Here is a 19,143-nt window from a genome sequence, read left to right on the forward strand (position 1 = left end):
AGAAAATTTAAAGTGTAAAAAGTAAGCCCTCTAAACAAAAAGGGTTCATGCTCATCAACACCTTTCAAAATCAAGATGAAAATCACTAACAAAAAAAAAATATTCACACTTGATACATAGAAAAAAAAAAATTTAAGTGTAAAAAATAAGCCCTCCAAAAAAATGTGTTGATGTTGCATCAACACTTTTCAAAATCAACATGAAAATCACTAACATTTAAAAAATGTGTTGATGTTGCATCAACAATTTTCAAAATCAGCATGAAAATCACTAACATTGAAAAAAAATGTTCATACTTGATACAAAAGAAAATTTAAAGTGCCAAAAATATGCTAAAAAAAAAGCGTATTCTGGCATCACCACTTTTTAAAATCAGGGGATTTTTGCTATCTCAAAAAACAGGTACCATTTCACATTCTCATTTGATCGATAACTATGTTGAAATCCTTAAAACCATGTAGAATGTTGTATTTTGTGTTGAGATGTTAAAGTATTGTTGGAGGTTGCTGAAACGTTTGAAGGAAATGAAAAGAAGATCATTATGAGAGTTATGGAATTTGAGGGATGACTTGAAAATGATACCATTGAAAATCTAAGTTGTGAAGATGATAAATCTTGTAGACATGATTTAGATGTCTATGGGTAAAATATATATGATGAGGATGAACATAAGAAGGATAATGGTCGAACTACCACAATAATAGTGTGATTAATGCATGAGGAAACCCTTGAAGCTTTTGAAGTAACTATTATAGTTTCAAAAAAAGAAATGGAAGACGATCATGAAGAGATCCATATTTTATCCAATGGCTTGACTAGTTGTGAACGTGTAGGTGCAACAAGTATAATTTGAGCTACAAAATATGTAATTGAAGCTGAAGGGAACATGGAGTAGGTGCGAAGGATGCTTCACATAAAGGAAAGCTATAAAATTATTAAGAAATCTTAAAAGTTATCATTCTTTTAGACGTTTCATTTAGTGAATATTGTTACCCCTGAATAAGAAAGTGATCCTATCTATGAGGGTGATCAAATTTTTTATTGATTTGAAATTGATGCCACACAAAGCAGCTATAAACCTTAAAATTATCACTTGAATGAAAAAGTGATGCTATTAGTAGCATCAATTTATTTTTGGAACTAAAATTATGATTTAAGTAAGGTCATGGCATTCATAACTAATACCATCAAATACAAATAATTCATAAAAATATCCTAATTTGTTACATGAAATTTAGTTTATTAATTAATTTTCTTGTCTCTCTAGTTTACATTAAAAATTAAATAATTAGATCCCATCAAATGTATCCCATGTGATTGGGACACAGTGATATTGGCACCCACTTCAATTCAAATCCTTGGTAGTCTTGCTTTATATGGTTTGTGAGCTACCATATCAGACCGAGGGAGTTTCTAGTAGACAAGACACCATGTAATCCTTGGTGGCAGCAATGATTTTATGTTATAGTTAATGATTTCCCCTCAAGAAACAATAAAAGGGATGTAAAAGAAAGTTAAAAAAGAAAAGAAAATAAATGTTGGATATTGGGAGCATCTAGGAGATCAAAATTAAATATGTCTTCCATGTTTATTTATAATTTGGGTTATACATGGATGATACTATAGATTGATTTATCATATTGAAATATGAGTTTAATGAAAATATTTTTTGTGAGTTTTTTCAAATGTTGATTATTGTCATTTATGTTTTAATGTTAAAAACAAATCCTTGGATACCACTATTCTTTGAATTAATTATTTTTCATTTATGAAATTCCTTAGTTTCCAACATGGAACTAGAACTATTTGCTTGAGACCTAGCTTATTGACTCCAAGTCACTTTGAAGGCAACCAATTGTATGCACTCCTATTGAGATGTATATCTTTTGCAGATTGACTCACACTTTCAACATATAGAGTAGATTAGACTTTTACATAGTGATTATCAGTTCTGAGCATGCACTTGTAACTTTGAATGGTAAAAAATATGGCATGTGAACATAAGACATTGAAACATTCTTAAAGAATAACACATTTTTGAAAGATAGTAAATTTGTAGTTCTCAACCCTAACGATGATAAATAGAATTATAGCATTGATGGAGATAAGTATGAGGTTCTAGGAGTTAATAACAGCTCACATCTCTAAGGATTTTAAATTCATACAAGTGATATTGGAGTTTTGAAACAAATTTGGAAGAAGTTGAAGAATGTATTAAACAAGATAAATAAAAGTCAGTTTATAGAGAGTTAGAAAGAATTGATATTTCTTATTTCTCTCTCCTTTGACATGATTGAGGAATATTTGGGTCAAGTTAAGGATATATGGCTGAAATTATATGAACGTCGAAATAATATTCCAATGTAAGAAAAATAAATTATAGAAATGTTCATGATGAATTTAAAGACACATTATGATGTAGTCTATTCAAAATTATATGCTAGTAAAGATTGTGGAATAGATAACATTCAGGACAATACCTCTAATTCTTTCCAATGTTTGCTAAAAGGGACATTAGGAATGTTTCTATATCAAGAAAAAACTAAATTAAGAAACAACCCCATCTATTTATGTAAAAATGAATAGAAGGATAGAGAGATAGGTCAAGAATACAATCAAGGGAAATAAGATGGTGGTTACCATAATGAGGATTGTATCGACTAGATCAATAAGAAGATGCATGGTAATTAGTGATAATATAAAAAAGTTTATAATATGAAAATTGTCAATGTTGTGGAAATATATGATAGGTTAAGAATACTTGTTGGAATAAAACCAAAGATCCTTAGGACTAGGGAAAATTTTTTAAATAGGTGTCAACGAGTTGACCAAACAATTTGTAACATTGAATTTTATAAGGTAAGGGAGATTACTATAAATTCTCCATAATTCCTTCTTAGGAAGTGCATGATCACATATTAAAATTCACTTTATAGTCATCTATTACTGCATCCATCATATAACTAATGTTGCTTCTCTATTTTTAGAGTGAAAAACATAAAGAAAAGTTTGCACCTTGGAGAATTTTATCCATCTTAATACTTGATACATTATATATATGATGAAACTATAATGTCTCGAAAATAAATACTTCTACCTATTATGAATCTTAGTTAGAAGAAATAATAATATGAACCTAAATTCAAATCTCAGTTCAAAATACATAAAAATTAAAAATAAATTAAGTTTTATTATTAAGCTATCTTTATAATTATCTATATATATATATATATATATATATATATATATATATATATATATATATATATATATATATATATATAGATACACACACACACACACACGTATATATGTATGTATGTATGTTAAAAAATAAATTATAAGGGACAAACACTGAAAACAAATGAATATACAATATCAAAAGCAGAAAAACATAAATTTAAATAATCAATAATAACATAATATGAGCCAAATTGATCCTTTATTTAAAAAATGACCATACAAGAATTTTTAAATAAATAATCTATATGAGCTCTTGTGAGAGCTTTGATAGGAAATACATTTGGAGATATAGATGTAATGAAAATTGTGCATAGATAAACAAATATCAATCAAATTTGAGAAAGAAGCTTAATTCATCTTGGAATTCTAAGAATGAAGTAATATGATAGTTTATCATTTACAAAATAAGATATTTATGAGCACTAAAACATGAGAACGTCTAAGTAAAAAATAAATATAGGCAAATAAACTACCTCATAAATGAACAAATCGATCCTTCATTTTTCTTTTTTTCCCCTCTACTTCAAAGTGGCACCTACCATTCACAAGCCACAAAGTCCTAATGAAACTTTTCATATGACATGAAATAAATGAAGGATAATTCCTTTCAAGGATATAACATACCTCTCTCAAATTTTCCACCACTGTTTGCAGGCTTAAAAATCTTCTTTATATCTTTCTTGTGGTAGTTAGGAGATATAATTACCCATTTTTATAATAATGTTTAATCTTTCCTTTTTAAAGACAAAGGATTTGTCACTTAATAATTGATTAGTGACAAAGAAAATTAAATTATGGAAAGTAGAGTATAAAAAAATACACATAGGATAAGGAGGAGTCCCATGTAGTATAATACTATTGTATTCAATCCTTATAACTACTACATATAAAAATATGTAAACAACATATGCATGTATATATAAAACCAAAAATATATTCATGTTATATTTAGAAAGTACATATACATCATTGTCCCTCCATAAATATACTAAGCATATAATCAAAATAATCATCATGTCCCAACACTAGTCCATTATGTCAACAACAAAATTTAAAAATGGAAAATATATAGAAACAATTCCTAATACTTTTTTAAGTGGCTTAATCATTCGTTTTTTTTCTTTTCAAGGATAAATCATCTCCATTCAAATTCTCGACCAATAGTGACACAAATCAAGTTTATTTTCAACTATTAAACAAAATAGATCATAGTACATCATAGTCTTTTTAAAAATTTAATAGATTTTTTTGCATGTTTGCGTTAATATTATATTTGTGTAACAACCCCGAGTTAAAATTTCATGTAATAAAGTTAATAAAGGAAAAATAAGACTAGGACCATGGGCACGTATTCCAAGATGAATGTTGGGAAAAAAATCCTAATGGTTGTTCATTCCGTTATTATGGCTAAGGGGAAATTGGCAAAGGTAATGACAAAGGCTTTTAAAAGGAAAAGTGGAATTAATTGACATTTTATTGATGAAATAAAAGAAATAGGAGAAAAGGAAGGTGAAAGGTCACAAGATGCATGTGAGGATGAAATTGAAGAAAAATAGAGGAAAATGAATAAAACAAAGGCCTCATTAACAAAAAGGCTTATGAGGATCAGTTCAAAACTTTTTTTTTAGTTTAACCTTTTGTCAGTTCATTTTTGGAGCTCACTCTCTATTCTCTCTCTCTCATACTCTTGCACACTGAGAGAATTCTTGGAGCACTATAGCATTGGAGAAAGGAAGGTAAACAGAGCAAAAAGAAGCAAAGGGAAGCAAAGATCAAGAGAGGCGTTGGATCAAGCGACTACAATGAGATTAGTTGCAGATATCAAGTTGCATGTATGATTTCCTTGTTGCTTTTCACATGCATGTTACATGCATGTGTATATTTGGTTCTCTTATTGTTATTCGAATGAGTTTTTCTAGGTGTCACCACAGTTTCAATCTTGCCTTTCCATTTCTAGATAGCCATGGTGTCATGGGGTTCCTCCATTTGGTTGAGCTGGATTGCGAGATGGTTTTGGAACTGGGTGAGATGGTCTCAGGAAATTTCCCAAGGGCTTAGGAATCCCTTGATTAGTAATGTTCAGATACATGGTAAATCCTGAGGGTGGAAACAAGAAAATTACTCAAGGTATTGGTGAAGAAATACAGAGGCATCCATGCTTGTTAGGGCCTAGTGATCCCTTCACTGGTTTTTACGGGATTACAGTAAATACTGGTAGTGTATGTTTATTGTTTGGTCCAAGAATCCCTTGACCGATGATGGCAAGAAATATGGTAAAGTTTAGTTGTATAGATGAGGGTTTCAGGCTTAGGAATAACTTGACCGTAATGGCGGGATACACGGTAAAACCCGAGGAATCCATGGTTGGTTTTGCTTTGAGTCCCACATTCATGCTTGGAATATGGCATGAGGGTGATTGGTTGAAAGAAAGATTTGGTTTAGCCCAATCTATAGTCGGGTGGTACACGAAAATCCCTGAGTTGGATCGATTTTCATATGTTAATAAGAGCTCTATTTTCCTCTTGTATTTCATGAGTATTTATGATTGTTATTATGTGGCTTTGATGGTTGGTTTATCATTTTTATTATTCTAGTTATATGTTGGTTATAAGAATGTTTTAATGACATACTTGACTTATGGATCTCATCATGATTCACTTAGTGAATGAATTGTTAATGAATGCATGACCTAATAGATGATATTTCAACTATTGTGAGAGGGCATCAAACATTCTTGACGATTATCAGATAAATATGTGACCCTTATGTTAAAATATGTAATTATGACCTGTAGATTACATATTCATGATTTGTTTGATAAAATTTATATCATGGTTGGGATGGTTCAGGTTAAGTCATTATTCAAGTTTTGTATTAGAGGCCTTGTCTCTTTGTTATTTATCAATTTTGTGAGTCGCATTAATTTCTGGGTAGAGTTCTAGATTCTAGCCCTAAAAAAGCGGTTGAGATCTCTGCATCGCTAGCACAAAACTACGTGTAAAATTCTACAGTCATTGGGATATATGATCATGGGCATGACTAAAGGGTCTTAGACATTGGCTTGCCTTGTCATGGGAGTAACTGAGAGCCAAGGCTAGTGTAAGATAATGTTAACTCATGGGTTCGGCACCTACAGTGGTTGGTTAGTTCCTAACAGTCCTATAGCTCTTAAGGAAGGTAAGTTTGGTTTTGGTTTGTCGATTCCACTTCATTCAATGTACTTAGGTATTTTAGTCATATCATAGTAACTCTTTTTCACATATTTACCCTGGTGGACCAGTAATCTTGGGTAAGTGTGGGAGGAGGGTGTTATAGAGTGGTATCAGAGTATGGTTAAACACTTGGATTGGATGGGTGGAATGTGGTTGTCGCGCCTGCATGTAGGTTGTATATATGCTTATGTATTCATGGTGGTGGTCATTGTTACAATTGAGTTGATATGTAGATTTTGTTGATGTTTTTGTTGTGATGTGTTTGCCTTGAATACATTCCAGTTGTATATGCATTTATTATGCATGTCAGTGTCTATATGTTGTTATGCATGTGTTTTTTTGGGCATGGTTGTCATTTGTGAGGTCATGGTATGCAGTTGGTATAGTCATGCATGATGTCGATATATTTTTATGTTTATGATTATACATGTATCGTGCTAATTTGGTTAATCTTGTAAATGCGATATCCTCTGCTGAATTATATTTGATGTATTTTGGTTATGCTTATATTTTGGTTTAGCTGACATGGTATACATTATAGGACATTTTGTCACATCTGGTCAATGGGCCTTTAAACTAGATCAATCCACATTTGTGAACATGTTGTCATCATCCCTACACAAATCCCTAAGCATGACTTTTCCAAATCCTTGAGTTTATGGGTTTGAATGCTTCATTTCAGTGCTTTTAAGGCCCAACACACCATGCCCCTTTAGGGACCTATGTTTAACAACAGGTTTCTCCATTCTGCACCAGTATTGATGAACAACAGGTTGTCCCTTGTTGGGGTGTGCTAATTATAGAAATTCAGGAAAATTAAAAGAATCCTAAAGCTTCCTCTTCCAAAAGCTTCCAGGCGTTGTTTCAACCATTTACCTTGGATAAGATTTTTGAATCCTATCTGATCCTACATTGGATATTTTACCTCTTATCCCTCGAGCTCATCCTCCCCTCTTAAGTGGATCTCAAGCCTAGATTGGTAAATGGATAGGAATTCCTAAACTACCATACCTCTTCTATAAAGTTACAACCACCTACAACATCCAAGTTGGCCTTTGGAGACTAAACATACCCTCGTGTTGTTGCCTTGATCCTAAGGGAGTCAACGTCTTCATGCATTAGGGTGAGAGTGAGGTGTGCTTTGTGACAAAGAAGGAAAAGTCAACTTGGGGAGATCTCTACAAGATCAACTACTATTATTGGTTGCAAACTCTCTCCTATTCATATTAATACAAAGTATACATTGTTTTCCTATATGTGTTATGATATGTTTACATTCATATATTTCAATGCTTTTCTGATCCATTGAATAGAGTAATTGGATAATGCTACATAGATGTCGTAGATTTTTGTCTTCTGTTGATTCTATGTGCAAGTTCTAATTATAGCAATCAGATCTCTGATTGGAGATTACAAGTAGAGAGGAGAGAAAATCTATTGAGAGATTCCAAATAACCCTTTTTCCATCCTTCAATTTCTCTAAGGGAAACTTTATATTCTTTGTTTTTTGTTGTTCTAGACCAATCCACTAGGTCTAGAGAAGATACTTCTATCCGCAGTCATAAATTATGCATAAAAATTTGGTGACTCCACTAGGGAGAATGATTCATTCCCTTAGTGGTTTCCTTGACCTTAGCCCTTGTTACACCTCTTGGACAAACCTCTAGTGCCTCACTCAATTTGAATTGACCCTAGGAATACCTTTCATCTAGATGAATTTTATTTTTTGTATCAGAAATTGGATTTTCTTTTATCGTGCTCCCCTTGGTCTACTGATAGAGAGTTGAAGTGCACCATAGCCTTATCTACACATGCACTGGAAAGAACTGGTAGCTTATCTGCATGTATGTTGGCCCCTGTTGGATGAAAAAATGCCTTTTCTTGCCTCGCTCTCTTCTTTTCTTTGGTCCATATTGTTTTCCTTGTGTCTTTGAGCGTATCCAAGTCTCTTTGAAGCCAATACAACACTTGATTCTGTGTGAAATTGAGTGAATTTTTCTTTGGTCATTATTAATATGTTTGCTTTAGTTTCTTAATAATATTTTAGTGTTTTTTCTTTCATTTTTGCACGCCCCCCAATCGTCAGGGGGGGGAGGCTAAATTGTGTATGAGTGTTAATCACCTCTAAGTGTCATCACATTTTTTTATAATATTATGTTTCATTCTTCCTTTCTTCTTGTAAATTTAGGTTTGTATGCATAGATTGATTATTGAATTTGAAAAGTAAATTTTACATTACAGTTAAAGTCTGTGTGATTTCTTTCCGTCAGTGATCAAGTTGCATTCACATGTTTCTTTGCATTTGAAACATTAAAAGAAAAGAAAAGGAAAACAATTATTTTCATTGTGTATATGGTTTTTATTTTGATTGGAATAGTTAAGTTGAGGAGATCGATTGTTGCATCACTTGTTTTTTTCATTTTTGATTGATTTCTTCCTCGCCTACTTAGTTAGGCCTTTCATTGTTAAAAGGAAAATGAAAAGGGTTTTTTTTATCATATTAGTTGCATCATAGGTATTTTCAGGTGACATCAAATTTTGAGCCTTGATAACTGAAACTTAATTCAATATAAACTCTAAAATTCACCTCAATTAACCTAAGGAGCATTTGGAACATTAACGCAAACATCTAGAGGTCTCGGCTAGAGACATGTTCTGATGTCTATAAACATAGGAGTTGTCATTTGTTGTCAGTGTTTCATTCCAGGGGTGATATCCTCTTCGATGTATGTAAGTGTATCAAACCATTCTCCATGTACCTCTAGGTATATTAGATGGTGCTCCACACATGAAAAATATATGGGAACACTCTCATCGTATGGTTACGTGTTATATAGCACTAACATAAATTACACTTCCATGTACGATAGACTATATCTAGGAATTCCACCATAAGTTGTTATCCTCAACTTAGGTAACTGAGTCGACCTCCTTGTATATTGTGATACATCGAATGCAGCATTTCGAGAGATTGTTTGCTTGTACGCAAATCCTTAGTTCTTCAAGGTGGTATGTTGCACTTCATAGTTGCTTGGTAAAACTTTTTGCCTAGCTACCTCTTTTTGATTTTATTTTTTTTGTTAATTTCTAAAATCAATTAATTGACCATGAAACAACATCCTTACCATGGAACAACCCCTTAGTAGATCTTAGGTTGAGACTAATGGCATTAGATCCCGAGTCTACCAATCAAGGAAACTCCTCTGATGGGAATCCTAGTCCTTTTCCTTCTTTTGGAAATATGGATGCTCCTTATACGGCAATGTTGTCCCTTCCCAAATTTTCCATTGGTTTACAAGTTTGGTTGTCTTCGACCTCCTTGGTTTTGAATGTCTAAATTTCTCCTCAACCAAGTTCTCCTCCACCTAAACAGTATCATCCCGAAGTTCATCATAAAGTTGACCCTTTTTCCTTCTTCACATGTTGTTTCTTCATCCCTTTCTTCCTCCTCTCCTGGTGAAAGTATTTATTCTAGTAACCAAGAAGCTAAGAAGAAGAAGAAAAGGATGAAGAAGAAGAAGTAAGATAAGAAAGGGGGCAACCAAGAAACCATTGCTACCAATGAAACTAGTATGGAGAAACCTTCCAATCAACCCCACAAAGTTAAATTCCCTTCAAAATTATGTAAGGGTGACCACCTTATTAGATATTTCCATAGTATTCCTAAGGTACTAGAAGTGTGGTCCACAGGCTCATATCAACCTTTGTCATAAGCCTCTGGATATCATGCTAGTGATAAACAATCACCTAGTGATAGTACGGTCCCTAGGAAAAAGGGTAAAGTTAAGTCTCCCTATAATTTATGTTGATCTGAGCTTAAACGGGAATACAACAAATTACAGATATAACCATAAATACAAAGGTGCAGCATAAATAAGACTTCATTTCATTAATCCCAAATATTGAAATGTGCTTACAAACATAATGGAAATAAGACGATCTTGGGCGATGATAGCTTATCTCTGAGAAGAGATGTGGAGTCTACATGCCTCTGAACTGTGTTACAATGAGGCTCAAAGGCCTATTTATTATTTAGAAACAATGGAAAACCCTAAACATCCAAAAAACTAACCCTAAGAGATGAAGTGCCAAAACTATGGGCCCTGTTTGGGTAAATTGGTACATCAACTTCCTGGGGTCGTAACTTTGACATACAATTTCAGTTTGACATGCACAATACCTCGTTAGAAATATCTATCTGAGGAATACAAGTTTCAAGTGGAAAAATTAATTTAATGACTTCCAATGGCCCCAATTTTCCAAAAAGAACGTTGTTTATGGCCTTAAAATGGCTCCGGAAGTTCACGACCCAAAAAACTACAAAAAATAGTAAATTTTGCTACAATTAAGGAAACTGAAGAAAATGAAAGAGACAGTGGTGGGGTTCCAAGTGGAATAGGAGGGTGGAAACCAAGATCCACCTTGATCATAAGTCAATGGAATCATCTTATTCACCTTTTTCCTTATATGGATGAAGCCTCAAAAGTGTTGAAAAACCTTTCAAATTCTCAACCATGACTTCCACATGGTTACGGGAAGCTTTCTACCAATCCTCCACTAGTTGATGAAGTGATTAATAAAAATATGAATCCAATCAATCCCACACTCTCTGAACGTGAATCCCATGAGTATGTGCCCGACCAACGATCAATTGAGAAAATGGTTGACTCGATTCCACCTTTAGTTAATCATACCTTTCTCGTAGAGAGTGACTCTCATACCACTCAAGTTCCTCCCATTTCTTCATGTTCCAATCAACTAGAGGGAAATCCTCTCATTCCCATGGCACAGGGGGGAAATCCACCCATTCCCATGGCATACGTGGACAATCCTCCCATTCCCATAGCACAAGGGGGCAGTTCTCTCATTCCCATGGCCCCCCCTCCAAGTAGTATTGTCACTTACTTTGATTGGATTTGACTAGAAGGATATTGTCTTCCTCCTTACATGCCCTTCCAAATAATAATAAAAAATTATAATGTACCCGTACCTAGCACAGTTATAGAAGAAGGTGCATTTGTTAATATTTTGTCCTCAACTACTTGGCAAGATCTTAGTTCCCCACAACTTGTAATTGTTACCTAGAATCTGTTGGATTTTAATGGAGGAACCAATCTACCATTAGGGATCCTTCCTAAGTTTCCTATTACTTTGGGAGGAAATATTTTCTATAAATATTTGATGGTAATCTAGGTCTTCTTGGATTTTAATTTACTCTTTGGGTATGAATATGTTTATGACATGGGAGATCTTGTCTCTTCTCCCTTTTGTGTGATGTGTTTCCTGCATGAAGGAAGAATCATGACCATTGACCAGATTTCATTCGTTGGTCCTAATTTGACTCCCATTCAACCAACTTCCCTAAATGGTCCTAATGTGCAAGTGGTATCTCCCTCACCACGGGTTAATTATGTGGTGTCTTGTTCCATGCTTGCATCAACTAATGCATCATTAATTAGTGACATTGGAGTTTCATATTTCCATTTCATCCTTTGATCCCTCCACGAGCATTATTATCCCATCTGATGAGAACCTCTTGGAATCCATGGCCTCGTGGAGGTCACAATTAATTTTCTCAGAGAAAAGTTCATTTCTTTTGTCAAACTCCTTAAAAAATGAAACAAGGTCTTGGAGTAGAGTTCCTTGTCTTGTGTCAAGCTCATTAAAAAATGAAATAAGGCGTCAGATCAAAGTTACTATTCTTGTTTTCAAGATCGTTAAAAAATGAAACAAGGTCTATGAGCATAGTTCTTTTGTTGTGTCAATCTCAATAAAAAATGAAACAAATTTCCTTCCAATTCGAGTCTTTGATTAGATCTCATAAATTCCTAATCGAGTCTTTCACTTGATCTCATAAATGAACCTTCATTCCATCCACCTATTAGTAATTGGTAGTCTACTTGGGTGAATGAAATGAAAATTGGGCGACATGTGCCTTGAATTGAGTCATTATGTTGGGGGCATGAAAACTTCTTTCAAGCATATTTTGTCTTTGTTTTAAGGTTCTGTTAAAATGAAACCATTCTCATCCTATTCTCATGATTTCCATTTTTAACAACTTGATTCTTCTAGATGAGCCTTGGTTTTCTCATTCCATTGTCACCATCTTCTTGGCCAATCATATGCTTTCAATTGGTTGTTTTACCCTTTCCTGAGGAACCTCTATGATCAGTGGTCTTATTAGCCAACATCTTGACCTTTATGTGTTTTGAGCAGTTCAATCATGACCGAAACCAATTTATACCTTTTATACCACTCTTCCATCTAGAATGAGTCCTCTTTTAGCTCTTTTCAGACTCCCAAAATATGAAAAGATTTTATAGCACTTTACTTTTGAACTTGTTAAAGTAAATGAAAATACATATGCCTAATAGAAGTTTAACCCTTTTCCAGATTGAGATAGACCATTTAAAAAAGATGAATACCTTAGCCAAACATGGGTAAGAAGTTATCTTGAGTATTATTTTCTACCTTTTTTTACTTAAGGGACTATTTACAAAGAGGAAACTTTGGAGCTTTCTTTTTCAAACTCTCTAAACATGAAAATGGAGTCAAGTTACAACTTCTCTAGACTCATAAAACCATCAAAGGATGATGGACTTGTCGAACATGATGGGAACAAACAACTCCTTCTTAGGGTTCATTAAATATATTCGGAGGGATTCATTCGAAGGACGAACTTACAAATCAAGCATATGTTATCCTCCTCAAGCTTGTTAAAAAATAAAGAGGTACTGACTAGAAATGGTTGGAGAAAATGGGACAATAGGGTACTCTACCTATTAATGGTATTGATTCTCTCTTTAACATAACACTCTTCCATTTCATCACCATGGCTATTGGGTTGGGAAATCTGCATTTTTTTTGGTTCATCATACCATGTAAAAGCCTCCACTTCTGCTTTTAGGTTAATGCTATCAAATCCATTCAGTGTCATCGATATTTTCAAGAGAAGTCATTCAGTTGATATCTACTACGATATTCTTAAGCCTTCATTCCATGTCTTCCATTCCTGAACCAGTTCCATATCAGCATCATTCTATCTCAAATGATGATACCTACTTCATGTCATTGATGGGGAATACATCAAGGCCCTATTGTGATGAGTTGCTTCATGTTGACATCAATTCATTATCCAGGAAGTTGTCTTAGAAACTATCCCTTTGGTTCCTTGGGACTTACATATATCAATGGAAATTTTACTCGCTCTTGGCAATGGCTTTTCATCATTAGCCTTTGATAGAAATATTACGTGTGGCGTTCGACTGCAACTCATTAATTCACACCATACAAATAATATTGTAGTACCTTGAGAGCCATGAACATCATCGATTGTTTCTCCTATGTCTATTTATGGCTTATATCATTGGTCAATAATCATATGTTGTCTACCATGTTCGACTTCAGCTCATTCATTTGCATGGTTAGACTCGTACAATGGACTATTGAGCGAACGTGATAGAACACCATAGATCTAGTTTGTCGACCTGAGGTGTGATTTCGGGATTAATCCAATATTACCAAGCATGATTGTTATGATCATAAAGACAGTTGTCAAATCATGAATCCACAACTTGAATCAGTGGACAAACTTCTTAATCATTGTACATGTAATGTTAGGTTATGTGTTGAGCATGGGTATGCCTCCCTCAGCAGAGATATCATGATGAAAATTAATTGTAACTAATGATGATCTCAACCACTTGTTCTTGATTTGAACTTGTCACAAGGTAAATCACTCCAGCCATCAACCACTGTTTCTAAATTTGTGCTTTAGGGAGCAATATGTTATAGGCCATTTGTCACGTCTGGTTAATAGGCATGAAAACTAGATCAATCCACATCTGTGAACATGTTGTCATCATCCCTACACAAAGCCCTAGGCATGGCCCTTCCAAATCCCTGAGTTTCTGGGTTTGACTTATTCATTTTAGTTCTTTTAAGGCCTAGTGCACCCTAGTCCTTTAGGGACCTGCATTCAATAGCAAGTTTCTCTAGTTTGGACTAGCGCTTATTAATAACAAGTTTTCCATTGTTGGGGTTGCACTAATTCTAAAAAATTGGGAAAATTAAAAAGAATCTCGAAGCTTCCTCTTCCAGAAGCTTCCAAGAGTTGTTTCAACCAGTTATCTTATATAAGAACTTCTAATCCTATCCAGTCCTAACTTGGACATTTTACTTCTTATCCCTTAAGCTCACCCTCGCCTCTTAAGTGTATCTCAAGCCTAGATTGGTAAATGAATAATAATTCCTAAACTACCATCCCTCTCCTATAAATTTAAAACCATCTGCAACATCAAGGTTGGCTTTTCGATACTAATCATACCCTCATCTTGATAACTTAAACCTAAGAGAGTCATCATCTTCATGCATTAGGGTGACGTTGTGGTGTGCTTTGTCACAAGGAAGGAGAAGTCAACTTGGGGAGGTCTCTACAAGATAAGCTAATATTATTGGTTGTAAACTCTCTCCTATTCATATTAATACAAAAAGTATATTTTTATCCTTTATGTGTTATGTTATGTTTACATTCATGTATTTCAATGCTTTGTTGATCCATTAATATAGTAATTGGATAATGCTACATAAATGTTGTGGATCTTTAACTTGTGTTGATTGTATCTGCGGGCTCTAATTATAGAAATCAAAGCTATCATTGGAGCTTACAAGACAAGAGGAGAGAAAATCTTGCGATGGATTCCAGGTAAGCCTCTTTCCATTCTTCAATTTATCTAAGGGAAAACTTATATTCCTTGACTTATGTTGTTCTAAACTAGTCCCCTAGGTCTAGGGAAGATACTTCTGTCCAAAGTCATAAATTTCGCATAATAATATACTCGCAGGAAGAAGATCAAATATGACTAGAAAAATGGTGGATTATAGTTCACGAAACTCTCCCTATAGATCAGATCAGTAGGATGGTGATGATTATTCCCCTAACATAGTAGATACTTTGAGGACTTTGAAGGAAAAAATAAGAAGTTGCAAGAAGGATAATGACATGATCATTGAAACGCATGAGAGACTTGCCAGGGCATAGGAGAAACATGGAGAAATCAAGGCAATTATCCTTTAGATTTTCTCAGATTTGGAAAGATAGGGACTACTTAGGATCAACCATAAATAGGAGTGAAAGACTAATGGAGCCTACGGTAGTATATCTCATGATGGGCACAGGTCAAACAGGGAAAATACCATCAGGGATAGAAAATTCTTGGATATATTCGATAGGAGAGGTAGTGGACATGGGTTTTATTATAGTTATTTTTCATACAGGTACCATGGTCATCATCGCTATCATTCATACATGAGGAGTGACAGGGGATATTTTCTGGATGAGTTTAAGAAAGTGAAACTGCCTACATTTGATGGAGAGATGAAGAAGTCAGAGGATATAGAGTCATGGTTGCTTGGAATGAAGAAATTCTTTGAGATGCATGATTACACAAAGAACATGAAGTCCAAGATAGCTATTTTCAGTCTCAAAGGGAAAGAAGACATCTGGTGGGAAGATGTGAAGTAGCTCAGAGACATTAGAATGGAGGAGTTGAGTTGGCATGAATTCAAGACACTTTTCACGAAGAAGTTCTTGTCAGAGATGTACTATGACAGTAAAGAAAAGGAGTTATATGAGTTGAATATGGGATCGATGACATTTGAGGAGTACATGCCTCTATTCTTGGAGTTATTGAGGTATATACCATATTATTGGCCGAATAAATCGATCTTGCAGACAAGGCCGATCTCCCTAGTATCAGAAGATAGTCTAGCAACAAGCAAACAAACAAATCTATCTTTCTCTAGACATATGCTATTTATAAATAAATACTATAAAGGTGTTAAAATCCTACCTTAGATCCAATGCTTGTTCGTAGTAGTCATCTTCCAATCGTTTGAAAGAGTTATCTTTGAAGACCTGCAATCACAAACAAGCAAACATTAAATAGCACCTACATAGCAAATATCATAAATAATGTCTATTATGGTGATCAAGGAATCCATAAAATAAACCATAAATGAATAGCTTATTGAGAAAAACAAACTTATTTATATTAACTTTTAAGTAGAATAACCTTACAACCTTTTCAGCCTTGATGTTGAACAAGCTCTTCCTGGGGTCTGAAATAGGAATTTCCTTTACTTTGACAAGCCTTGCACTCTTATAAATGAGATCTTAGAGGTATGTAATCTCTCCTCATAAAAACTCAACTAAAGAAGACTAAGTTCCAGCAGCATTTCACCTCAAAAATATTCATCTTTTAACCTCTCCAATAACTATCCCAATGCTTCATTTTATAGTGGAGAAGGAGGAGGTTACAGGTCCACCTATGAAGGGATAGAGTCCTCCTTCAAAGGGATACGCTCCTCACATCAAGGGGTTAGCTCCTTAAGGTATGGGATGCATGAACCTTAAGAGAGAAAACTTGCCACCTCAAGATTCCTTCCAGAAGCTTCTAGAAATGACTGAAAGTTAGTTTTTTCAGAATGTGCTCGTGCCTTTTTAACTTTTACAGGGGTCCACACCCATCACACAGAGACAAAGTGGTCAGGTGCGCAAGGGACATGACCATTAGATGCGGGACTGTAGGTAAGACAAAGAGAAAGTGTGGAACCAGAGTTTTAAAGACTTTTGAGAGCTTTCTCTTATTTTCAAGGCTTGATATGAAGAACTGAGGCTTAAGACTTGCAAAGGAGGAAAGTATGAGCGGTAATGGACTCACACAGATTGCAGAATGTCAAGGTGACAATGTTTAGTGCAACAGATTGCCCCCTAAAGTGCGAAGTCTGTAATAGATGAAGATAGAGTCTTTCATTTATGAAGAGTGAATTACTTTATCATTTCAAGGATCATCTTGTGGACACCCCAGTCGAAACCTATAAAAAAATTCAAATGAAATGTATATATATATATATATATATATATATATATATATATATATATAAACATATCATCGTTGAGGGAGGCATTCCCATACTCAGATCAAAACTGACAAGAAAACTAACTAAACTGTTCTGATACAGGAATGATTTTGTGACACATCAAGAGTATAGACATGTGTAGACACAGTATGGACGCAGCCGTCCATTTATGAATAGTCCACTGTATAATGAATAACAAAATTCCTCGCAGCCTGGATGGTAGAAACTAGATCCAGGGTCTTGATTTCCGCTTCCTGAACTAGTACGATTTTATCCATGTGAATGAATGTGTCGAAGTCGAACATGGTAGAAACCAATTGATTACCATTCAATGATGTGAACTTTTAACAAGTGTGAGAGAAACCACTAGTAATGTAAATGGCTCTCAAAGTACTCTGTACAATCCATGAAATGTGAAAAAATGAGCTGAAGTAGAACATGTCATAGAATCATTCAATCGAAGGTCAATGATGCAACCTATCGTCGAAGGCGAGAAACCTGCCATTAGGGCATGCATATTTCAAGGTACTGATGATTTCTAGATCAACTTCCTAGATAATGAGCTGAATTCGATAGAAAGTGATCCGTCGTAGGCAAGCCCACAACACGAAATCATAGATCAAGTTTTAAAGAAATATATTGGCAAGGACTAACTCAAGGATGGTCAAAATGGATGATAGATATTTTGCAGATGAATGTTTTGTTTAAACTATTCTCTTGAACACATAATGACACCGTAGATGGCTTGGCGACAATTGACCCAAAGCTAATACCTAGAAACTGGTTAAAGACTTTCAATGTGGTTTGATTAACTGTTAGACAAAGGATTTTCCCAACCCAGGTGAACAAAAAGTGTCGTGTTCAAGAGTGGTTGACAGCGTTTTACAAAACAAAGCATAACAAACAAGTTCATCTTTCTCTATTTCCCCCCACCATTTCTGGCAAGTACCTCTTTATTTTTGACAAGCTTGAGGAGGATAACATTTGCTTGTTTATAAGCTCATCCTTCGGATGAGTCCAACTTAGTTTAAAATTCAAACCCTAAGAAGGAGTGGTTTGTTCCTGTTTAAAATCGAACACGTCCTTTACTGTTAAATTTTAACGAGTTCAGTATAGGAAAAACTCGGTGTTTTTCAATTTTAGGGAACTAGAAGAAAAACTTAGGAAAACGCCATGGGGGGTACTTTTTCATAAAATAATCCCTCAGGTCCGAAAAAGGATAAAATAATACAAGAGGGATGACATTTCCAATACTTTAATGGCCTGGAAAAGACAAGCGCTCGACAATCTTTTCATATTTAACAAGTCTGAAAAGGTTTTAAAGAGGACTCTATTGACCGTAATTAGTCAACATGTACCTTTTTCGTAAATAGTCCATTTCAGTCTAAAAAAGGGGTAAAGTTATACTAAAGGGATGATTATTCATTTATTTTAACGAGTTCGAACAATCAAGTGCTCGACAATCTTTTCAATTTTCAAGAGCTTGAAAAGAGCTTAAAGAGGACTCCAATGTTTCGCTTTTTTGTAAATTTGTGTCCCTTTAGCCCTAAAAAGTATAAAACAAAACTCGAGAGAACCGCTTGACCATTACGATCAAGGAGTACTTTTCATAATTAGTGGCCTTGATTCGAAAAAGTAGAAAAGTGATCGAAGACACGTCGTTTCGTAACCAGTATCGAACCTGAAATGGCAAAAGTCCTGCAATCTTTTCATGTTTATACAGTCAGAAAAACGCTGAAAGTGGACTGCCTTTTTAATTCTATTTATT

The sequence above is a fragment of the Pinus tabuliformis genome, chromosome J (assembly GCF_031772625.1).
Source record: "Pinus tabuliformis cultivar Carrire ecotype Pingquan chromosome J, CPIR1, whole genome shotgun sequence".
Classification (NCBI taxonomy): domain Eukaryota; kingdom Viridiplantae; phylum Streptophyta; class Pinopsida; order Pinales; family Pinaceae; genus Pinus; species Pinus tabuliformis.